The following is a 25,209-nucleotide window of genomic DNA, read 5'->3' as shown; positions in this document are numbered from 1 at the left end:
TAAAGGTCAGGACCTTGATCAGCTATTTTTAAATAAAACCAGAGTAACATAGTAACAGGGAAAGACAGAGAAGGCATCTTCTATCCACTGATTCACTCCTCAAAAGCCAGCAACAGCCACAGATGGCTAGGAGTCAGGAGCTCCATCCAGGTCTCCCACGTGGGCAGCAGGAACCCAACCAATCATCTGGCTGCCTTGCAGGCACATTAGCAGGAAGCTGAATCAGAAGCCACAAAGTAGCTAGGGCTCAAATCAGGCACTTGGATGTGGGATACAGGCATCCCATGTGGCAGCTTAACCTGCTGTGCCAAACGCCCATCCTTTGCCTCTTAATCCTTAATATATCATCTCAAACATTGTTTATGAGAGTGGGGTTTTCATCTCACCATTTACACCACATATCTTACTTACTAACACAAAAGAATTGTTAACAAAAAGAACAAATAAGCTGAAAAATGTTAATATATTTAATACCACTAATTACAATAGCTAAAAAATTAAAAATATTATTTCCTGATTGAATGTAATTATTCAAACCAACTTGTAATTTGTTCTTGCTGTTTTTTAAGTAAAAGTTACTGTGAGACGTCCACCTGACTTTATTTTTGAGCTTTAAAACGGACACTATCAGGAATCTGTGGCAATATTCAAGGGATTAAAAACATCAGATAAGACATTAACAATGAAAGAAACATTTAAAAATTGGAATAAGATAACACAGTGTTGAAAACTAACTCAAAAGGATTTCTTTTTATTTTATTTTATTTTATTTTATTTTATTTTATTTTATTTGACAGGCAGAGTGGATAGTGAGAGAGAGAGACAGAAAGAAAGGTCTTCCTTTTGCCGTTGGTTCACCCTCCAATGGCCGCTGCGGCCAGCGCACTGCGCTGATCCGAAGGCAGGAGCCAGGTGCTTCTCCTGGTCTCCCATGGGGTGCAGGGCCCAAGCACTTGGGCCATCCTCCACTGCACTCCTGGGCCACAGCAGAGAGCTGGCCTGGAAGAGGGGCAACCGGGAAAGAATCCGGCGCCCCAACTGGGACTAGAACCTGGTGTGCCAGCGCCACTAGGTGGAGGATTAGCCTATTGAGCCGCAGCGCTGGGCACTCAAAAGGATTTCTAATTGGGACTGGCATTGTGGCTCAGGGAAATAAGGTGCAGAGCTTGCAATGCTGATACCCCATATTCTATCACCAGTTTGAGTCTTGGCTGCTCTGTTTCCAATCTAGCTCCCTGCTTATATGCCTGGGAAAGCAGCAGAAGATGGCCCAAGTCCTTGGGTGTCTGAACCCACGTAGGAGTCACAGAAGAAGCTCCTGGCTCCTGGCTTCAGCTTGGCCCAACCCTGGTTGTTGGAACCATTTGAGGAGTCAACCAGAAGATAGAAGACAAGTCTCTACTGTTTCTCCCCTCTTCCCGGTAACTTTGCCTTTCAAAATAAATCTTTAAAAAAATATTAATAACTTTTAATAAAATATTTTATCTAGAAATCATTTAATTATTAATCATTTTAATTAATTAAAATTTAATTGTTTAATAATTTAATTAAATAAATGGTTAATAATTTTTAAATATGCATTTATTTGAGAATTGGCCCTGATTAATCATTTTTTATGCTACAGTGTGAAAATGAATAAAGAACATGAATTCAAAAGAAACATGGGCAAAATAATTAAACGGAAATTTCAAAGAAGGTTAAACAATCCATAAACACACGGGAGGAAATGCTCAACCTCATTAGTTACCAAACAAAAATTAAAACCGTAATGTGATGCCATTTCATAGATCACTGCTAATGGGAGAAAAAAAGGGTTCAACTTCTTCCATAAAGAGCTTGGCATAAAAAATTCCATTATTCTGAGCGCCATTTGCCATAGAGGTTAAGATCCTGCTTGTAATGCCTACAATCCATATCAGAATGCCTGCATGTGCCTGGGCTATTCCAGCTTCCAGCCAGCACACACCCTGGAGGGAGCAGATGATGGCTCAAATAACTGGATCTCTACCATCCATCTACAGGATAGACCCCTACTAAGTTCCCAGCCAGGCCTGGCCCGATTCTGTCTGTTTTGGGCATTTGAGTTTTGAATCAGTGAATGGGAAATGTCTATCTCTCTGTCTTTCAAATAAATTAATTTTTAAAAGCTTTTAAGATATCCCATTATTAGGTATACTTCTATAAAAATTCTCATCCAAGGGTATCATGCACACTTAAATATTTAAGGTGAAATTTTTCATAATAAATGAGGCAAAATTCCAATGTACAACAGAATAGTTCAAACAATTATACTGATTGTTTTACAATAAGGAAAATTAATAAAATACAATTACAAACATCACCATTAATGAGCTGTACAATCCTAAGAGAAATAATTTGAAAAATATATGTAGTATGATTCCATTTACTTAAGTATACCTAACAGTCAAAGCTAAAGTATTTTGGGGCTGGCATTGTGCTGTAGAAGGTAAAGCTGCCACCTGCAACACCAGCAACCTGTATTGGCTGTATTCTGGCTTCTCCACTTCCCATCCAGCTCCTTGCTAATGGCCTGGGAAATCAGTGAAAGACAGCCCAAGTACTTGGGCCCCTGCCACTTATGCGGCAGACCTGGAAGAAGCTCCTAGCTCCTGACTTGGCCTTTCCCAGCCCTGGCTATTGTGGCCATTTGGAGAGTGAACCAACAGATAGAAGATGTGTCTCTCCCTCTCTCTGTAACTCTTTCGAACAAATAAACCTTAAAAAGAGAGAGCGCTAAAATATTTTTAGAGATAAAAATACAAGTGATAAAGTTATAAAAGAAAAGTAAGGAAATAATTTTTAAAAAATCAGTAAAATATCTCTTGGGGAGAGCATGAGATTATGACAAAAGACGGCATGTAAGATTGGCCAGTTATACAGAAAATGTTTCCTCCCAGCCCCTACCATTCTCTAAACTGTAATTTTAAGTTTTCATGAGCTCTTCTAAATAAATTTTAAATTTCACACTTTACTGTGAATTAACAATGATAACATGTAAAGCCCTTAGGTAGTCCCTGGCATGAGGAACCCATTTGATGAGAACCCATGCCCGGTTCTGCAGGGCCTATGAACTCAGTGTTAGTGATAACCAAACCTAGGCTCCAGGTTTCTCTTATTCTCTATAGCTGCTGCTCTCCCAGCACTGTTCCCACATAAGAATTCTGACCATCCTCATGACCCCATGGCTTCTCCTTATGACCTTTACTTTCAGATTCTAGGAGAGAAGACACACGATGAAAGACAAGTGTTTATGATCCTGACACAATCAAGTTACCCTTGAGACAATGACCTAGTGAATTCCTGAATGACAAAGCCAGGGTCTTTCATCTCTGTGTCCCACACAATGCTTGACACACAACAGGCTCTCAGTAATTATCTGTAAAATGATAAACAAATAAATACACTACAGAGCTAAGCCACCAGAGGATAAAAAGGATGGGGTCAGTGTTGTTGGTGCAGTTGTTAAGACACTGGATTCCCATGTGAGAGCTGGTTCAAGTCCTGGCTGCTCCACTTCTGATCCAGCTCCCTGCTGGAGAGCAGCAAGAGATGGCTAAATACTTGGGCCCCTGCATCCACATAGCAGTTCCAGGCTCCTGGCTTTCACCTGGTCCAGCCCCTGTCATTTTGGCCATTTGTGGAATAACCCAGGGGACAGAAGATCTCACTCACTTTGTATCTCTTTCTCTATCACTCTGCCTTTCAAATAAGTAAGTAAATCTTAGAAAAGATGAATCAAAGTTTACAATCAGGCAGATTGTAATCAGATTTACTCATTTTCCTCGAGTCTCGTCACAGTTTAAATTCTCTTGGGCGCTCAAGAGCAACAGAAATACACCTCCAAAGGTTGCTTTTAACAGTTTTCATCATGGGGTGGGTTTGGCCTAGAAGTTAAGATGCAGGCTAAGACACCTGCTTTCCGTATTTTAGGCCAGGATTCAATATCCAGTTCTGGCTCCCAATTCCAGCTTCCTGCCGAGGCAGAGCCTGAGAGGCAGCAAGTGCTGGCTCTTGTATTGGCTCCTGGACACCCACACAGAAGCCCTAGTTCCCAGCTCCTGGCTACAGCCCAGGCACAGACCCAGCCTGGGTCCCAGACACAGTGAGCATCTGAAGAGTGAATCAGAATGGGAGTGGTCTTTTTACTTCTTGAATAGTTTAAAAAGAGAGACAAAAATATTTCAAAGAAACTTTTTCCTCATAAAATGACAAAATTTGTACTTATGAACTATATATAATAATCACCATTCATCAATAATCCTCAAAACTTTTAACAAAATATTTAGACCCTTTTTGAAAATAACATTGATTTTTCTATTTAAATTTTAAATAGACACTTTATAGTTATACTTAAAATGTACTCCATGTATTATGCTCAAAAATAATAATCCTCCACATAACCAAAACTATGCGTAATATTACATGTGCTTGTTTAATATGTTCTTAGTTTGGAAAACTGCATTAAGATCAACAAGACAAGTCATTTATAGTGCCCTTTGTGTACTACGTCTTCTATCATGTGGCAGTCAAAAGGCTAAGTGAGATGCTTGCAGCAAAGAAAACAGTTTTGAAAGGTCATGCTATGCAGACAGCCAGAATTTCTTTCACAATATCCTTACTGTCTATGGCCGCCTATATGACAATCTGACCACAGTTATTTTCTGAGTAAAAGCAAAAAACACATCACGTTATCAAAGGGCCAGAAAGAGTAGGCATTCAACAATATCATCTTTATGAACATTTTTGCTAACTGCATAAGCATCTAATACATACTAAAAAGAATCCTGAGACAAAGACAAAGTATTGGAGGAAGAGGAACTACCAAAAACTGAGAGGCAAATTTAAACTATATCACTGTTAATTCATAGTGTACATATGAAAAGAATTTTTTAACTTTTTCTGGGATCAGCATTGTGGTGCAGCTAGTTAAGCCACTGCCTGTGATTTTGGATTTCCATGTGAGAGCTGGTTCAAGTCCTGGCTGCTCCATTTCCAATCCAGCTCCCCAATAATGCACCTGGGCAAGCAGCAGAAGATGGCCCAAGTGCTTGGGCCCCTGCGCCCATGTGGGAGACCCAGAAGAAGCTCCGGGCTCCTGGCTGTGGCCTGGCCCAGTCCTAGCTATTGCGGACATTTGGGGAATAACCCAGCGAATGGAAGATTTGTCCGTCTCTCTCTGTAATGCTGCCTTTCAAATAAATTTAAAAAATACTTTTTAAAAAAGTTTTAAAAAATAAATAAAAGGGTTTTAACTTTTTCAAACGAAACATGTCATTTACCAAGGAAAAGCATAAGTATAATAATAATTGAGGACAATAAGATCATCATTAAGATTTCTAGATCTTAATTACAAACAAGGTACAAAGTTTCAAAAATATTTTCTAAAGAAGCTATAACCCCATCAACATTTCACTCACCTACCCCCATAGCTATTATTGGTCTATTATCCATATCAACTGGAAATATATTTCAATGACTCAGTCAACATCAAGGTGAAAATTTCAACAACTCCTTAAAAAATTTCCAAGCTCGGAGGGGAGCAAGTACATTCTTTAAGAAAGAAATATCAATCTAGCACACTTAATCATCTTCTCTCCTCCTAGAAGATCAAAATCCATGCCAATTCAAAACACATAGCTTTCTCCTGAGGCAAGTAAAGTTACTTAGCACATAACAGCCACATGACAGACACAGTAACCTTATGTTTCAGAAAAGCATTCTTTTTAAGTTTTTTTTTTTTTTTTTATTTCAGAGGCAGACTACACAGAGAGATGGGGAGGGTACTATGGCACAATAGGTTAAAACTCCGCTTAGGACATCCAACAACCATATTAGAATGCTACTTTGTATCTCAGCTACTTTGCTTCCCATCCAACTTCCTGTCAAGGAAGAAAGGATAGAAAGGCAAGGATAGAAAGATTTGTGGCCGGCGCCGCAGCTCACTAGGCTAATCCTCCACCTTGCGGTGCCGGCACACCGGGTTCTAGTCCCGGTCGGGGCGCTGGATTCTGTCCCGGTTGCTCCTCTTCCAGGCCAGCTCTCTGCTGTGGCCAGGGAGTGCAGTGGAGGATGGCCCAAGTGCTTGGGCCCTGCACCCCATGGGAGACCAGGAGAAGCACCTGGCTCCTGGCTTTGGATCAGCTCGGTGCGGCCATTGGAGGGTGAACCAACAGCAAAGGAAGACCTTTCTCTTTCTCTCTCTCTCACTATCCACTCTGCCTGTCAAAAGAAAGAAAGAAAGAAAGAAAGATTTGTACACTGCTGGCAGGAATGTAAAATGGTACAGCTGCTACAAATGTCATGGTTGTTTCTAAGAAAAAAAAAAATTAAACATATTTAACATATTGCAACAGATAGCATTACAGGAGATCCTCTCCCTGAGTAACTAGGCAGATGAATATCATTTCTTCAAAGCTGTTTTTCAGGCCCAGAAGGAGGAAACAGTGATTCCAATGACCAGAGAAACCAGTTGGAACCAGTCATGATCATAGACAACACAACTGAACATGCTACAATGTCTGAGAGTTAATCTTTCCCATAATTAAAAAAAAAAAATTCATTTATTTTCATCTGCCTGAAAGGGCAGTCAACGGTGAGAGAAAGAGATAGAAACAGAGAGGAGAGAGATTCTGATTTTTCCATTTACTGTTCACTCCCCAAATGCCCACAACAGCTAGGGCTAGGTCAAATGAAAGTCAAGATCCTAGAACACCATCCAAATCTCTCACATTGGTGGCAGGGGCCCAAGCACTTAAGCTATCACCTGCTGCCCTACAAGATGCATTAGTAGGAAGCTGGATTGAAAGCAGAGTAGCCAAAACTTGAACAGCACTGCAATAAGGGTTGCAGGCTTAATCCACTGTGTCTCAATGCCCTCCGGGTTTCCCATACTTTAATTCTCAAATCTATGCCCAAGAATTTAAGTCTCATTACCATAACAGGCAATATATACACAAGTATGCTATTAAACTGCACCTGTGCAAGCATATAGGGACGTAACTTTCCCTTCCAAATATTCATATCCTTCTCAAATAAAGGTACTTGCTTTCCCTTGCTAGGGGAGCCATAGCTTTGGAAGTGATTTCCCATGGTCTCCTTTTTTGCTGCAAATAAAAAGTTACTTCATGTGACACCTCCTAATAAATTCCTTGTTTATACTCACCAAGAGCAGACCCACAAATTGAGTAGGTAACAATAAGATCCAACATAATATAACAATCTCACTCAGGTTTATATTCAAAACAGCTGAAAGCAAAGGACTCACTCAACTCCAAATACTTGTATAACAGTCTTCACAACAGTATTATTCACACAAAAGTCAAAAGGTGGAAACAGGGGCCCGTGCTGAGGAGTAATAGGCTAAGCCTCCGCCTGCAGCGCCAGCATGCCATATGGGTGCCAGTTTGTGTACTAGCTGCTCCATTTCCAATCCAGCTCTCTGCTAATGTGCTTGGGAAAGCAGCACACAATAGCCCAATTGGTTGAGCCTCTGCACCCATGTGGGAGACCTAGAAGAAGCTCCTGGCTTTGGCCTGGCCCAGCCCTGGCAGTTGTGGCCATCTGGAGAGTGAACCAGCAGATGGAAGATATCTCTCTCTCTCTCTCTCTCTTTATTTCTTTTGCTCCCTCTCTCTGTGTAGCTCTTTCAAATAAATAAATAAATAAAATTTTTTTGACAGAGAGAGAGAGAGAGGGAGAAAGGTCTTCCTTTTACCATTGGTTCACCCTCCAATGGCCACTGCGGCCGGCGCACCGCACTGACCCAAAGCCAGGAGCCAGGTGCTTCTCCTGGTCTCCCATGCGGGTGCAGGGCCCAAGCACTTGGGGCATCCTCCACTGCACTCCTGGGCCACAGCAGAGAGCTGGACTGGAAGAGGAGCAACCAGGACAGAATCCGGCGCCCTGACCGGGACTAGAACCCAGTGTGCTGGCGCCACAGGCGGAGGATTAGCCTATTGAGCCATGGCGCCGGCCAATAAATAAAATCTTAAAAAAAAATAAGTTTTGGAGATGGATAGTCCACTGTGAATGTATTTGTATTTAATTCCACTGAGCTGTATACTTTAAAATGGTGAAAAAGGCATAGCAGGTTAAGTCAGACTGCAGTGCCAGCATCCTATATGGGTGCCAGTTCAAGTCCCAGCTGTTCCACTTCTAATCCAGTTCCCTGACAATGTGTGCTTGTGAAAACAGTGCAAATGGCCTGTATGCTTGGGCATCTTCCAACCATGTGGGAAACCCAGTTGGAGTTCTGGGCTCCTGGCTTTGGCCTGGTCCAGCCCCAGACACCACAGCCATTTGAAGAACGAACCAGCAGATGAAAGATTTCTCTCTCTGACACTCTTTCACATAAATAAATAAATTTAAAAAAAAGAAAAAAGAAACAAAAAAGGCAGAATTAGGAATCCTACAGTTTTCTTCCTATTTCCTAGAAGTTCCTTGGTTCCCCCTCTCCTCTAATCCTCTGGTTCCTAAGCAGAAAGGCTGCTGCTGTAAGAAGTAAGCAATGGGGCTGGTGCTGCAGTGCAGTGGGTTAATCCTCTGCCTGTGGTGCCGGCATCCCATATGGACACCAGCTCGAGTCCTGGCTGTACCTCACCTCTTCCAATCCAGCTCTCTGCTATGGCCTGGGAAAGCAGTAGAGGACGGCCCCAGTCCTTGGGCCCCTGCACCCATGTGGGAGACCTGGAAGAAGCTCCTGAATCCTGGCTTCAGATTGGCACAGCTCTGGCTGTTGTGTCCATCTGGGGAGTGAACCAGCGGAAGGAAGACTTTTTTCTGTCTCTCCCTCTCACCATCTGTAACTCCCTCTCTCAAATAAATAAATAAAATCTCTAAAAAAAACTTTCTTTAAAAAAAGAAGCGGGTCAACTAAAAAAAAAAAAAAAAAAAAAGAGGTAAGTAAGCCCTTTGCCCATGTCTTTGATCTCAAACTTTGTTATTTCCTGAGTGAAAACTTAATCACTTTTTAAGCATTTAACTACTCTAACATATCATTCTTTTTTACCTAAAAATATATTATTTTCTAATGTAAAATATCTAGCAGGTAAGATTATCTCAGGCTTGGAATGTGTCTGTCCTTGTTTTTGTCTTTGTTAAGATTTATTTTATTTGAAAGGCAGAGTTATAAAGAGAGATGAAGAGGCAGAGAGACAATCTTTCATCTGCTGGTTCACTTCCCAAATGGCTGCCAACAACCAGAGCTGAGCTACCCTGGTCTCCCACATGTATGGCAGGGCAATCATCCACTGCCACTCCAGGTGCATTAATAGGAAGTCAGATTAGAAACAGAGCAGTTAGGATTTGAACTGGCACTCCAATATGGAATGCTGGCATTGTAAGTAATGGCTTAACCACCTGGGCCACAATGCTGGCCCCTAAACTCTATTCTTAATTTTGTGGTAAACATGATCCTAAACATCAGGCTATTTTAAAATAAGGTGTAAGATTTCCCCACCTCACCCTGACTCTGCAGCCCCCTCCTCACAGATTAACTAAAAGATCTTGAATCTAACCAATAATTCACATTTTCCTTCTATATTTTATTTTGGGGAAAAAAGCTAAGAAATTAAAACTAAAAGTTGGATACTTACCTCAAAATCATGGCCTCTATATCAGTCTTCCAGAAAAAAAGATGTCATACTTACTTTTTTAAATGATATTTTCATGGAAGACTGAGATTAGAGGATATACTAAAAAGGTTGAAGATACAAACTATTCACTCAAAATGGGCCAAATTAGATCAATTTTATTACTTATATGATATTTACTTTCTTATAACTCTACAAATTTTAAAATATAGGTTGAAGATATAATGAAGTTGAGAAAACGTGCTACTATCTGAGCTCCTTTGCTCTCAGTTCACAGCTCTCAGTTATGGCTACCTTTTGAAACTGAATAGTCTTCTTATTAATTAGTAGCCTTTATACAGATTTAGGACCAGGACTGGCCACATAATTTGCAGAGCCTGCGCAAAATAAAAAATTACGGTCTTTTCATCAACAACATCACAAGTGAAGAAGGAGGCCTCTACCCCTCAAACCCAAGGGGAAGCCAAAGTAAAGACTTTTAAAGTCAAGAATGCAGTGCTGCAGGGGCCAGTGTTGTGGCATTAAGGGTTAAGCCACCACCTGTGATGCTGGCATCCCAAATGGGCACCAGGTCAAGGCATGGATGCTCCATTTCTGACCCAGCTCCCTGCTAATGTACCTGGAAAAGCAGCAGATGGCCCAAGTGCTTGAGCCCCTGCACCCATGTGGGAGACCCAGAGGAAGCTATTGTGACCATTTGGGAAACCTAGAAAAAGCTCCTGACTTTGGCCTGGCTCAGCTCTAGCCATTGCAGCCATTTAGGGAGTGAACCAGTGGATGGAAGATCTCTGTGTCTCTGCCTCTCAAGTAAATAAATAAATCTAAAAACAAAAAAAAAAAGCTGTAAACAACCTAAATGTCAGCCAACAGAGAACTGGGTAAATTATCTAAGTGGATGCCATAAAGTTAAAAACAAACAATTTTATATACTCTAAGGGAAGACCTATTTAAATCTACATTAAATCAACACAATGTAGGGGAGAGCCAAATTTGCAAACTAATAGGTATAATATGCAACCTTCGTGTTATTGGATTTTGCAATAAAGAGAGAAATAAGAATCAGTAATTTTATTGTCTTTATAAAGAGGAGCACTAGAAGGATATATAAATAATCCATGATTTTTTGGGTGGGGTGGGATGTTAAAGAGAAATGGGGTAAATAGAAGAGGGCAGTTAAGGGACAGTAGTGGAAAAGAGACTCCTCAAACGCTTCATGGTTTCTTCTGAACAAAAGCCTCACTACAGGTTCTCTCATTCTCACCCAGAAAACCAAGGGTAATCTTTTCTACCCACTAGCAATTCATGATTAACAACTAAGTCATGGCCTAATAAATAAGGGAACTACAAAAAACATGCACCCAGGGTTGAGCATTAGGCACAATGGTTAAACTGCTGCTTAGGATGCCTATTTCTGTGTCATAGTGCTTGGGTTCAAGTCCCTGTTCTGTTCTCCAGTCCCACTTCCTGCTACTGCACACCTGTGGAGACAGCAAGAGATGCCTCAAGTAGTGGGAGTTCCAGGATCCTGGCTTCAGCCTAAGCCAGTCCCACCTGTTGTTGAGTATTTGGGGGAATCAATCAATCAATCTCTCTCTCTCTCTCTCTCATACATAAAATAAATTTAAAGGCTTTAAAAAAAAAGATTTATTTATTTATTTATTTGAAAGTCAGAGTTATGCAGAGAGAGAAGGAGAGGCTGAGAGAGAGAGAGAGAAAGGGGTCTTCCATCCGCTGGTTCACTCCCCACATGGCTTCAACGGCAGGATCCGAAGCCAGAAGCTTCTTCCAAGTCTCCCAAGTGGGTGCAGGGGCCCAAGGACTTGGGCCACCTTGTACTGCCATAGCAGAGAGCTGGGTGGGAAGTGGAGCAGCTGGGACTCGAACTGGTGCCCACATGGGATGCCAGCACTGCAGGCGGCAGCTTTACCCACTACACCACAGCACTGGCCCCAAATTTAATGTTTAAAAACAAAATATGTGTCCTTAAACTGAAACAATGAAAAAAATTACTGTCCTGAAATGTCTCAATAATGAATTATCAATACCCATCTTTCATTTACCTAAAATGCAAAACACTATCTGACTGACTTCTGGCAACACCAAAATTAAGTAGTTTAGAATCTAAACCTATGCAGATACTGCTCACCCCTGCACCCTGGGTGAGGAAAACTCCTGTGCACCTGCACCTGCACCTGCTCTGATGACATTTTCTCTAGGGCTCTTTCCTGATCCCCTGGGGAATTCTGCTATGATGTGCAGGCATCATACAACAGTGCACCAGAAATATTGATTTGCTTATCTTCCCTGTTGGCTATGGATACCTCAGGACAAGTGAAGAAGTCACATACTTATAATCCAACTACCTAACAAAGTGCTTTTGCAAACAGCAAGTAATCAAAAACGTTCACTAAATGAACTGAAGAAACCATATAAGCAAAATTTTAGTGTAGCTGCAGTACCCTTTCATGTTCTATCTAGTCTCACAAGCATTTCACTTTTTTTCAACCTCACTTTGAAGGAAATAATTACAAGTCACATACTTCCTTAGTGATATGTACCAACAACCTGAATTTAACGTTTTCATACACATAAAATAACTAAACATTGTATAAATGCATTTATCAACTCAGAAGTGTTGAATAAAACTGTAAAAATATATATATATATATTACAAGGGGGAAAAGCAGCTAATATTCAGAGTAATAAACTTTTATGATTTTTAATTCATTTGCTAAAAATCTATGAAATATAAAGGAATGATTTCAAGTTAAGAGAGTATCGCATATTTCCTACAAAGGTAGAAAGAGTTACAGTGTCCAGATACTTCTTCACATAGTATCTCAAATACTGCTACTAACTTATATATTTTTAAATAACTGTCAAGTATCCTGAGGAAGAACAAAAGGAAACAGAACACAGAAATCAACTACTTACAAATACCCAAGGTGTGGCCGGCGACACAGCTCACTAGGCTAATCCTCTGCCTTGCGGCACCAGCACACTGGGTTCTAGTCCCGGTCAGGGCACCGGATTCTGTCCCGGTTGCCCCTCTTCCAGGCCAGCTCTCTGCTGTGGCCAGGGAGTGCAGTGGAGGATGGCCCAGGTGCTTGGGCCCTGCACCCCATGGGAGACCAAATCAAATACCAGTAAAAATCGGGAACTAAGAAGAAAATTAATTTAAGTGCACCCTAGTTAACCATGAACCTATCCTCCAAAATACTGTCTTCCAAATCTAGGAACTCAATAGCTATTCTATTTACTGTCAGAAAATGATAAGGAATAAAGAACGGAACTAGGAAACACATGCATGTGTATTGACCCATACATACACATAGCAATATTTATTACTGTGTCTCTGGATGTCCAAAAAGACCAAGGATTCATATTGCTATCTCAGACTAAAAAAATCTAAGACCACAGCATTCACTCAAGCCACAGTCTTCACCCCAGTAAGAAATGAAATTCTCATTATCCTCAATATATGATAAAGTTGCTCAATCTTAAAATTCAACCAAAATAGTTATGGAATTCCTAACCTTATCACTATGAAAAAAACAAATATATTAATTAGAGCTCAGCATTTATTTAGATATTTTTAAAGCTTGGGATTAAAGTCAAAATTCTATGTGGTTAACTGGCTTAGCTGTTTTACTCTCCTTTTCAGTGTAGTTGTTATTCATCAGAAATCCAGTTAGGGGGCAGCTGCTTAGTACAGTCGTTAAGAAGCAGTCTGAATAAGCCCTTATCATAGTGCCTGGGTTCAAGTTCAATCTCCATTTCCAATTCCAGCTCCTTGTTAATGTGTACTATGAAAGGCAGCAGTGATGGCTCAAGTAGGTAGGTCCTTCCCACCACGTAGGAAACCTGAATTTGAGTTCCCATCTCCTGGCTTCAGCCTGACCCAGCCTTGGCTCTTGAGAGCATTTGAGGAGTGAACCAACAGATGAGAGATCTCTTGTTCTCAGTATGTCTGTCTCTGTCTCTTTGCCTTTCAAATAAAATGAAATTAAATTTTTAAAATTAAAAATATCCAATCAGATTCATTTTTTGTCTTTATTTCACTTTGAGTTTTTTCTCCAGCCTGATTTTATGTAGTTATTTTTGATTATGTTAAAAACATTAATATGACTCTGAAAGTCAAAACAATACACTCAGAAAAACATCCATCTGCATTCCTAATAGACTGTTCCCATTCCTTTCATCTTTTCCATACTACATGAAACCAAACTCTATATGTAACTAGTCTCATCAGTTTCTGGCTTCTGTTTCCTGTTTTCACTTTTGTACAAATGAGCAAACACATATATATTTTTTGTATTTCCTTCTTTCTCTTCCACAAAATATAGCATACTGTAATACTCCTTTGTACTCCACTTTTTCCCATTAACATGTTCTGAAAATTACTTTATCAGTTCATACAGATATTCCTCATTCTTTTATCTGAACAGTACCCCAAAGTGTGGCTATAGAGTTATTTATAGGTAGTTAGGTTATTTCCAGCATTTTTGTAATTATAAATAATGCTATGATAGATGAAAAACATGGTATATGGATTTGTGTATTGGAAGTTCATCTTGAGGATTAATTCCTAGAAGTAGGACTTCTGTTTCTAAAATGATTTTAATTTTTAAATACAAACATGTGCATTTATGAATACACATATATGCATATAAATTTTTTACTCTTTATTGCTAAGAATTGAGAATTACTATGGTATCCCAAGACTCTGGTCTCAAGGTTCTCTTCACTGTCTTCATCCATAGAAAATTTCACCCAGTCCTTGCTGTCAAATATCACCAAACACTGATAACTCTTAAATTTCCATCTCTAGCTTGAACCTCTTCCCTGAGCTTTTAGACCTGTGTGTCTCTACTTGACACCTTCACTTGGATGTGTCACGGCATTTCAAACCGGGCTAAAATAAACTATTGCCAGCCTCCTGGTCTGCTCATCCTCAAACACCACTACAGACCAAAACAAACCATCTGTTTCTATCCTGAAAACATATCGAAGTTACCCAACATTTCCACTGCCCCAACAAAGCCTAAGTCTGCAACCATCAGAAGTTTTAGGCTGTCGTGTTTCAACACTCACAGAACTTGTCTCTCTGCTTCAACTCTTGCCTCTACAATTCATGTGTGTAGAGCATCCAGAATGTACCTTGTACAGCATAAATCAGATCACCCCAATTCCTTGCTTAAAACATTCCAACAGGGACTGGTGTTGGAGCACAGCAGGTTGAGCCACTGCCTGCAATGCTGGCATCCTTATATGGGCAGTGGTTCAAGTTGCGGCTGCTCTACTTCCAATCCAGCTCCTTGCTAATGAGACTGGAAAAAGCAGCAGAATATGACGCCCAAGTCCTTGGGGCCCTATATCCACATGGGAGACTGGATGGAGTTCCACGCTCCTGGCTTCAGCCTAGTCTAGCTCTAGCTGCTGTGGCCATCTGGGGAGTGAACCAATGGATGGAAGATCAATCTATCGATCTCTCTCTCTCTCTCTCTCTCTAACTCTGCCTTTCAAATAAATAAATCTTTTTAAAAAAAATCCAAAAGCATACTATTATGACCCTAAGTAGAAACTATGAACAACTATGACCCTATAGGATGTTAACAATGACCTACAGAGACCCCATATAATGTGGTATCTGTCTATATCTAACTTCATCTTCCAGTCTCCTATTCATTCACTATTCTGGTACCATACTGGTTGTCTTTCTCTTCCTCACATTTTGTTCCTAATTTAGGGCTTCCATGCTTGCTGTTCTTTCTTTTTTTAAAGATTTTATTTATTTGCTTGAAAGGCAGAGTTACAGAGAGGCAGAGACAGAGGCAAAGGGGGAGAGGGAGGGAGGGAGGGAGGGTGAGGGAGAGGGAGAGGGGGAGAGAGAGAGAGAGAGAATGAATCTTCCATCCGCTGGTTCACTCCCCAGATGGTCGCAATGGCTGGAGCTGTGCAGATCCGAAGCCAGGAGCTTCTTCCGAATCTCCCATGTGAGTGAGGGGGCCCAAGCACTTGGGCCATCTTCTACTGCTTTCCCAGGCCATAGCAGAGAGCTGGATTGGAAGAGGAGCAGCCGGGACTTGAAGCGGCACCCCTATGGGATGTGTTTTACCTGCTATGCCACAGCTCCTTGCTCTTCTTTCGGCTTGGAATGTGCTGTTCCTGTCCCCAGGTTTCTGCCATTTTCAGCACTCATGTCTCACCTCAAAAGTTACCACTTTACAAATTTTCTGTACACCATCACAGTTAAGATGGCAATTGAGGGCATTCTCTACCATCATGCTTTATCACTTTCACAGTATTTAATAATATAATTCTCATTTATTAAAAATCTTTGTCTTGGCACAGTAGTTTGGCACAGCAGTTGGGACATGACTTTGGACACCCACATCCCATACTACAGTCTCTTTTTTGAGTTCTGACTACTCACTCATGATCCACCTTCCAGCTGTTGGGAACCCTGGAAGCTACCAGATGATGGCTCAAGCACTTGGGTCCCTACCACTCACATGAAGACTCTGATTGAGTTCTAGGCTCAAGGTTTCAGCCTGACCAAGTCCTGGCTATTTCAGGAATTTCAGGAGTGAACCAGCAGATGGAATATATTTCTCTATCTATATTTCAAATAAAAAGACAAATATAGAGAAAGTCTTGAGAGTGGCTCTGAATCCATACAATGTTATTCTTTTTTAAAACTTTTCTATTAAATATGAAATTTCAAAATGACACATACACAATTTCACACCAAAAAGAACAGATTCAGGAAACTGATGAAAATGCTGCATGCTCCCTTCTTTTGCTCAATTTATTATGTAGGATGTAGTATACTTATTAGATAGTTAAGTCGAAGTCATCTACTTTGGTATATAGGTAATTAGTAGTAACATTTTACAAAACTCTCCAGACACAGAATAAAAAGGAGATGAGAGATCACAAAAGTAGAACAGGTACCCAGAATAATGTAATGAGGAGACAGATACAGCAAGACTATCACTAAAAAATAAATAAATAAATAAATAAATGATCTACACAGGAAGCAGTGGTTGTACCATAGTTAATTTGCTTCAAATATCAGAACTTCCCCATTTTACATTCATTTTGTGTTCTTCAATCATGCCACAGACACACAATGCATTAGATGGATAAAATTACCTTTACTCAAAATTAAAAGAGTGACAGAACAAGCATGTCTATAGTTTAAAAGCAATCAGCATTGGCTAAGCTTAAGTCGATCATTAGGTGTCTCTTCCTTCTACTAGGAACAGCATTTGGTTGCCCTTGATGATCTTTTTCCTTCAGTCATTGCTATTTTTCAGTCACTGACAAAGTCCTTGAAATGAGTCCATCTTGGTCCTCAAGTACACTCAGCAAGGCAGAACAGAAAAATAGAACCTGCCCTACAGATAAATGAAATAGAACTCACTGCCCCAAAATAAACTTACATTTCTCTCAATTTATTCACGCTTTTTACCATCTGTTTTATTGGAAAGGCAGAGTTACAGAGAAAGTGAGAAACAGAGACAAAGATCTTCTGTCCACTGGTTCATTCCCCAAATGGCTATGACAGTCTGGGCTGGGCCAGGCTGAAGCCAGGAGCTACAAACTCCACCTGGGTCTCCCACATGGGCTGCAGGTACACAAGTACTTTGGCCATCATCTGCTGCCTTCCCAGGCACATAAGCAGAGAGCTGGATCAGAAGTGGAGCAGCTGGGACTAGGACTGATGCTTACAAGGGATGCAGTATTGTAGGTGGAGGTTTAACCTGCTATGCCACAATACCAGCCCTTAATTTGTTTTAGATAAAAATTCCAACAGTTTAATGGAGAAAATATTTTTTTCAATGAAGTGGTAAGGACAATTGGAGAACTACACGCAAAAGAACAAAGTCAAATCCCTTCCTTTCACCACACACAGAAATTATTTCAGTATATATCAAACATACATAAATGTATGAAAACTGTAGTATTCATAGAAGAAAACACGAAAGTAAATCTCTGTGACCTAGGTCGGCGCTTTCTTAGATCTGACACCAAAAACACAAACAACAAAAGGAAAAATATATAACTTGTATGATACCAAAACTGAAAACATGGGGCAGGAGTTTGGCACAGTGGTGAAAACACCACTTGAGATGACCACATCCCATATCAGTGCCCAAGTTTGAAACCCTACTCTATTTCGAAACCAGCTTCCTGCTAACACACACCCTGGAAGGCAGCAGATGATGGCTTAAGTACTTGGGTGCCTCGTACCTAGGAGGAGAACACGGGTTGGGTTCTAGCTCCTGTCTTTGGCCTGGCCCAGCTGTGGCTATTGTGGGCATTTGGGGAGTGAATATGCAGATGTGCTATCAACGCTAAACAGTAGTAGGCAGAATATCTTTTTTAAAAAAAATTACTTATTTATTTGGGAAGCCAACAGACAGGCAGAGACAGAGAGATCCACCCTCCTCTGGGTCACTCCCCAAATGGCTCCAATAGTCAGAAGCGAGGAACTCCATCCTGGTCTCTCACTCAGGGGGCCCAAGAGCTTGGACCATCTTCCGTTGCCTTCCCAGGTGCATAACAGGGAGCCAGATTCGAATCCAGGACTCAAAACAGCACTCCAATATGGGATGCTAGTGTCACAAGTGGTGGCTTAACCAGATGTGCCACAATGCTTGCTCTAGGCAGAATACCTTTGAATAAACAAAATTCCATAAGCCAATTTAATAAATCACACAAAATCAAAACCATGGTCTTCTAACTCCCTTATGTTTACAAATATAAATAGAATAAATAATTTCCAATAGCATGTCATACGTACGGGTACAAATTAAATACATTTTGGAAAACTTTCAGCATTTCTACCAACAGAAACAGGAACGAACATCCCAGTACAGCCTACATTGGTGTTCTGTGGTCCATTCACTCTTTTCATCACCTGAAATTCCCACTTCACATTCCAGCTGGCAGTTTCATAAACACAGGTGATTAAATCCTGGAATCATCTCCTCTAGGATTTCTTCCTTGCCCATGATCCTCCTGAGGATTAGTACAGAAATTTTAATTCTACTCATTCTCAATCTTTTTAGTCTCAATTCCCCTTCATGTTTAAAAATTACTTATAGAGGCTGGCACTGTAGCATAGAAGGTTAAGCTTCCGCCTGCAGTGCCGGCATCCCATATGGGTGCCAGTTTGAGTCTCAGCTGCTCTACTTCCAATCTAGCTCCCTGCTAATGGCCTGGGAAAGCAGTGGAAGATGGCCCAAGTACTCAGGCCCCTGTACCCACATGGGAGACCTGGAAGAAGCTCCTGGCTCCTGGCCTCAACCTGGCCCAGGCCCAGCCATTGTGGCCATTTGGGGAGTAACCAGAGGACAGAAGATCGATCTCTCTCTCTCCCCCTCTCTCCCTCTCTCTCCTTATCTGCCTTTCAAATAAATAAATAAATCTTTTTTAAAAAACATGACTTATGACCCAAGCTCTTGGCTATGTAGGTTATATTGATCTATATTTCTGAATTTGGGGGCCGGAGCTGTGGCACAGCAGGTAAAGCCACTGTCTGTAGTGCCCGCATCCCATATGGGCACCAGTTCGAATCCTGGCTGCTCCACTTCCAATCCAGCTCTCTGCTAACGTGCCTGGGAAAGCAGCAGAAGATGGCTCAAGTGCTTGGACCCCCACATCCATGTGGGAGACCTGGAAGAAGCTCCTGGCTCCTGGCTCCTGGCTTCAGCTCAGCTCTGGCCACTGTGGCCATCTGGGGAGTGAACCAGTGGAGGGAAGATCTCTCCCTCTCTCTGTCTCTCTCCCTCCCTCTCTTTCTCTCTGTAACTTTGCCTTTCATATAAATAAAATTTTTTAAAACATATATTTCTGAATTTGAAATTAAAAGACTTTTAAAATAAGTGTATTCAAAATATTTACTTAATACTTTAATAATACTTTTTAAAGTATTTATTTATATAAAAATAATAATCTCTCAAAACAAAAACTTTAGTGAGTAGACTGGTATTGTTTTATACTTTTGAAGATTTCTTTAATGTCTGGTTTAATGAAAGATAGTTAGATTCTCATCTCTGTTCAGATATCTTCTGGATATATTTCATTGTACAAGTGTGAGAGAATGAGAGCAATAAATGGCAAATAATGTCTTAGCATTGCTTAGAAATAATTTTGACCCTGAAGGTTTCAGAAAGAGATCAAAGACCTCAGAGGGTCCTCGTATCAGTTACACTTTGAGAATCAATCACTGCTCTATTCTATGCTCCCACAATGCCTGCATAGGCTCTATCATTTGTCCTTATCACATATCAGAATTCTCTGTTCAAATGTCTGCCCTCTGAAAGTTCCTTAAAGCCATAAACCAAGAACGTTCAACTTTGCATCCTTGGTGCCTCACACAGCAAACAACACACACCCTTTCTAAACATATGTTACAGAAATATATGGAAAATATTAGCAAATTCTTTAACTAGTATATAAAAAAAAATCTTGTGATAAATTGACAGCAGTGCCAGAAATAGAATAAAGGATGCATTCAGACCTGGTATGACCACACTAGATCAGATCTTTGTAAAGTTAAACCCTGAGGGAACAAGGAAAGCAGAACTTAAAAAGCATCTTAAACTGTAAACAAACACCCACTGCTCCAGTCTTCTGACTAAATAAAAAGTATCCACCTCTGCAAGGAGACAATTAAGCTACTGTTTTTAAAGTGGGGGAGGGGTGTGGTATCAAGGTAGGGAGAGTGTGAGTATACAGATGACTGAGAATAAAAACAAGTATCCTTTGCTTATGAAATTCATGTCTATTTTTTTTCATATTTTATTTGATGAAATTTCAAAAAACATTTTCCTGTCTTTATTTGCATGTTTTCAAATCAATGCCTCGTTACATTTCCATGAATGACTCCCACCCTCCCAACTCATAACATTCCTGAAGACAGGACATACATTTGTCTCTCTTGTTTATTACTTTATTGGCCTGGTACCTTAGTGCTTGATTTGCTAACTAACCATATAGTTGAAGCAGCACCTGTACCCAGGAAAAAGATACCCTTTTTGCAGTAAGGGATGAGGGCAGGGGCAAGGTGTCACACTAGCCAAGAGAATACCGGGAGCTCTTGGAAGATTCTCAGGTGTGGAGGGAAGAATCAGAGTTCCGCTGCTTAACTAGAGAAGCCCCTGCAGCCTTCACACCCTACAGAGTTGGTGGACTCCTCTTGAGACATCCATTCTCAACTGTAAAATGAAGCTCTAAAATACAGAGGCTGTTGTTACTCTTAGGAAGTCTCTGCAGCCTGTGTCCACAGGAAAGCCCCAACCTCTCAGCATAACAAAATTTGATCATCCAGAAGTCTGAATTGTAATCACAGTCTACTCACTGGTGGTTCACATTCTATTGACAAAACTTTCAAGACTGTTTGATGATTTACAAACAGCTTAATATTGTTACCACATCTTCTAGACAGGGAAACAGGTAAAGTAACCTGCCAAATCAGTCCCTCACAGAGAAAAGGCTAAGTGACAAATTTTAAAAATAGTAAGTCATTAAAATAATTTCCCTAGCTCCTATTATGTTTTGTTAAAGCAAGTAAGTCACTAAATATTTAGTAGTTAAAATCCTAACCTGTTTTTGTCTCCACATTTGAAAAGAGAACACCATACAAAACATTCATTTCAACATACCTTCAGAACAAGGCTCACAAGTTTATTCTGAGAGGAGTAGAAAAATGACCACTTATTATGTTCACTAAAATGAACTTAAACTTCACTCTAATCACAATTATATTTATTGGTACCTATTCAAAAAGTCTTTAAATCAAGTGGATAAGATGATGTTTAATTACTGTTACATGATATTCTCATCAGCTATTAAGAATAAAACCTTGCAAAATAAAACCTGGTCATTAAATGCAAGAAGGCAATTCCTTAAGAATTCTTAATTTCTTTTTTTTTTTTTTTTTTTTTTTACAGGCAGAGTGGATAGTGAGAGAGAGAGATAGAGAGAAAGGTCTTCCTTTGCCGTTGGTTCACCCTCCAATGGCCGCCGCGGCTGGCGCACTGCTCCGAAGGCAGGAGCCAGGTGCTTCTCCTGGTCTCCCATGGGGTGCAGGGCCCAAGGACTTGGGCCATCCTCCACTGCACTCCCTGGCCACAGCAGAGAGCTGACCAGGAAGAGGAGCAACCGGGACAGAATCCGGCGCCCCAACCGGGACTAGAACCCGGTGTGCCGGCACCGCAAGGTGGAGGATTAGCCTAGTGAGTCGCGGCGCCGGCCAAGAATTCTTAATTTCTTTTTTTTTTAAGATTTATTTATATATTTGAAAGAGTTACACAGAGAGAGGAGAGGCAGAGAGAGATAGAGGTCTTTCATCCAATGGTTCACTCCCCAGATGGCCGCAACGCCTGGAGCTGCGCCAAACTGAAGCCAGGAGTCAGGAGCTTCTTCCAGGTCTCCCATGCGGGTGCAGGGGCCCAAGGACTTAGGCCATCTTCTTCTGCTTTCCCAGGCCATAGCAAAGAGCTGGATTGGAGTAGCCGGGTATTGAACCAGCACCCATATGGGATGCTGGCGCTTTAGGCCAGGGCGTTAACCCATTGCGCCACAGAGCCGGCCCCAAGAATTCTTAATTTCTACAATACCAGCTGGCGCCGTGGCTCACTAGGCTAATCCTCCACCTTGCGGCGCCGGCACACCGGGTTCTAGTCCCGGTTGGGGCGCCGGGTTCTGTCCCGGTTGCCCCTCTTCCAGGCCAGCTCTCTGCTGTGGCCCGGGAGTGCAGTGGAGGATGGCCCAAGTCCTTGGGCCCTGCACCCCATGGGAGACCAGGAGAAGCACCTGGCTCCTGGCTTCGGATCAGTGCGGTGCGCCGGCCGCAGCGCACCAGCCGCGGCGGCCATTGGAGGGTGAACCAACGGCAAAAGGAAGACCTTTCTCTCTATCTCTCTCTCTCACTGTCCACTCTGCCTGTCAAAAATAAATAAATAAAAAATAAATTTCTACAATACCTTTTCAGTATATCCTGTTGACAGCCTTCAGAAAACTTAATATGTAGGAGTCAGTGTTGTAGCAGGTAAGGTGACACTTGCAATGTCGGCATCCCGTACCAGGGCACTGGTTCAAATCCTAGCTGCTCAGCTTCAGATCCAACTTCTTGCTAATGTACCTGGGAAGGCAGTGAAAGATGGCACAAGTACATATCTGGGCCCCTGCCACTTATGTGGGATGAAGTTCCTGTCTCCTGGCTTCAGCCTGGCCCAGCACTGGCTACTGGCAACAACTGGGGAGTACACTATTGTTTTAAAGATCTCTCTGTTTCTGTCTGTCCCTCTCTCTCCTCCAATCACTCTGCCTTTTAAATAAATAAATAAATCTTTTATTTTTTTATTTTTTTTTTTTTAGATTTATTTCAAGACAGAGTTACAGAGAAAGGTAGAGACAGAGAGAGAGGTCTTCCATCCACTGATTCACTCCCCAGATGGCCACAACGGCCAGAGTTGCACCAATCCGATGACAGGAGCCAGGAGCTTCCTCCAGGTCTCCCACATGGGTGCAGGGGCCCAAAGACTTGGGCCATCCTCCACTGCTATCCTAGGTTATATAGCAGAGAGCTGGATTGGAAGAGCAGCTGGGACCAGAACCGGCATCCATATGGGATGCTGGCGCTTCAAGCCAGGGCATTAACCTGCTACACCACAGCGCTGGCTCCAATAAATAAATCTTTTAAAAAGAATGCATAATGTGTATAAAAATCAAGATTAAGAGGTCCATTTTTAAGGGATTCTTATTTTTTTAATGCATATTTTTTCATCTACTTGAAAGGCAGAGTGAAAGAGAGACTGCAACAACCAGGGTTGGTCCAGACAGAAGCCAGGAGCTTGGAACTCCATGCAGGTCTCACATGTGGTTATCAGGGGTCCAAACACTTGAGCCATCATCTGCTGCCTCCCAGGATGCATTAACAGGAAGCTGGATAAGTGTAGTGGCCAGTAATCGGCACTCCAATATGGGATGCAGAAGTACCAAACATTGGCTTAACCTTCTTCACCACAACACCTGTCCCACAAAGGTGTCTTCTCCACAAAGTGCCAACTTCATTAATTATATCAGAACAATTTCTACATAGATTAACAGAAAAAAAAGTATTAAAATTATAAACACATCAGTAGTTTGTTTACAAAATCTTCAGTGATTTTTCAGATATTTCAGAGAAATATAAGGACCATCACTGTCACATTCATTCACCCACATAACTGAACATGTATGCAGAGCAGGAGTAGCAGAATGATTGAGTTGAGACCCTCTGTGAGGATGGGACTAAAGAGAGGTGACTGAAATCCATAGAAGTTGGGACCTGTTTATTCAGAATTACTATGGAACAAATTAGATATGGGAAAAAAAAAAAAACTAACAAGAACTAAAGAGCTAGAACTGCCAATAGAAAAATAGGCTTATATTAGGGGAACAAGTGAGAAAATGGAAGACTTCTGGGCTTTCTGAATTCTTCTGGCAAAACAAATTGCCACAGAAATGCTGCATATGGCTAGACCAAAGGATACCAACCTTAAAACATGTAAAAGTCAGCCTTGTGGCGTAGTGGGTAAAGCTGCTGCCTGCTACACAGGCATCCCATATGGGTACCAGTTTGAGTCTGGCTGCTCAACTTCCCATCCAGCTCCCTGCTAATGTGCCTGGGAAAGCAGCAGAGGATGGCCCAAGTGCATAGGTCCTTTCCACCCACGTGGAAGAAATGGAGGAAGCACCTAGCTCCTGGCTTTGAACGGGCCCAGCTCTAGGTGTTGCAGCCATCTGGGAAGTGAACAACCATAAGACCTCTGGAAGACCTCCCTCTCCCTTGTTCTCTCTCTGTAACTAAATCTGCCTTTCAAATAGGGCAGGTAGGGAGTGCAGTGGAGGATGGCCCAAGTCCTTGGGCCCTGCACTAGGAGAAGTACCTGGCTCCTGCCATCGGATCAGTGCAGTGCGCCAGCTGCAGCGCGCCAGCCGCGGCAGCCACTGGAGGGTAAACCAACGGCAAAGGAAGACCTTTCTGTCTGTCTCTCTCTCACTGTCCACTCTGCCTGTGGAGAAAAAAAAAAAAAAAAAAAAAAAAACTCAAATAGGGCAGGGTCAGCATTGTAGCAAAGTGGGGTAGGCAGCATCCCATATCAGAGTGCCAGTTCCAGTTCCAGCTGTTCCACTTCCAATCAAGCTTCCTGCTAATGTGCCTGGGAAAGCAATGAAAGGTGGCCCAAGTATTTGAGCCCTGGCACCAAAGTGGGAGACCCAGAAGGAGTTCCTGCCTCCTGACTCACCCTTGACTGTTGAGGCCATTTGGGGAGTTAACAACTGGATGGAAGATTTCTCTGCATCTCTCATTCTCTCTGTCACTCTGCCTTTCAAATAAGTAAGTAAATCTTAAAAAGAAATGGCAGGCAGGCATTTGGCACAGCAGTTAAGACGCTAACCGGGATGTCTGCACCCCTTATCAAAGTGCCTGGGTTTGAGGCCTGGCCCTACTTCAGATTCAAGCTAATGCAGACCTTTGGAGGCAGTACATGATGGTTCAGCTGGTTAAAAGTCCCTGCCACATATGTGGGAAATC

The 25,209-nt window shown here is 41.7% G+C and overlaps 1 protein-coding gene across 3 annotated transcripts in view; it reads right to left on the bottom strand.

Moving 5' to 3' along the window:
• PIK3CB (phosphatidylinositol-4,5-bisphosphate 3-kinase catalytic subunit beta) overlaps positions 1-25,209 on the bottom strand; it is a 174,376-nt gene that overhangs the window by 126,256 nt on the left and 22,911 nt on the right. Inside the window, exon 2 of one of the 3 annotated variants that reach the window (XM_051818647.2) lies at positions 22,613-22,770. The exons of the other annotated variants lie outside the window; for them this stretch is intronic. The gene's annotated coding sequence lies outside the window, so the exon portion shown is untranslated. The remainder of the gene's footprint in view (positions 1-22,612; positions 22,771-25,209) is intronic. 3 annotated transcript variants of the gene reach the window in all.

This window comes from Oryctolagus cuniculus, chromosome 4 (genome assembly GCF_964237555.1).
Source record: "Oryctolagus cuniculus chromosome 4, mOryCun1.1, whole genome shotgun sequence".
Classification (NCBI taxonomy): domain Eukaryota; kingdom Metazoa; phylum Chordata; class Mammalia; order Lagomorpha; family Leporidae; genus Oryctolagus; species Oryctolagus cuniculus.
Note: the sequence above shows the minus strand (reverse complement) of the source record. Positions and strands in the feature narration are given on the sequence as shown.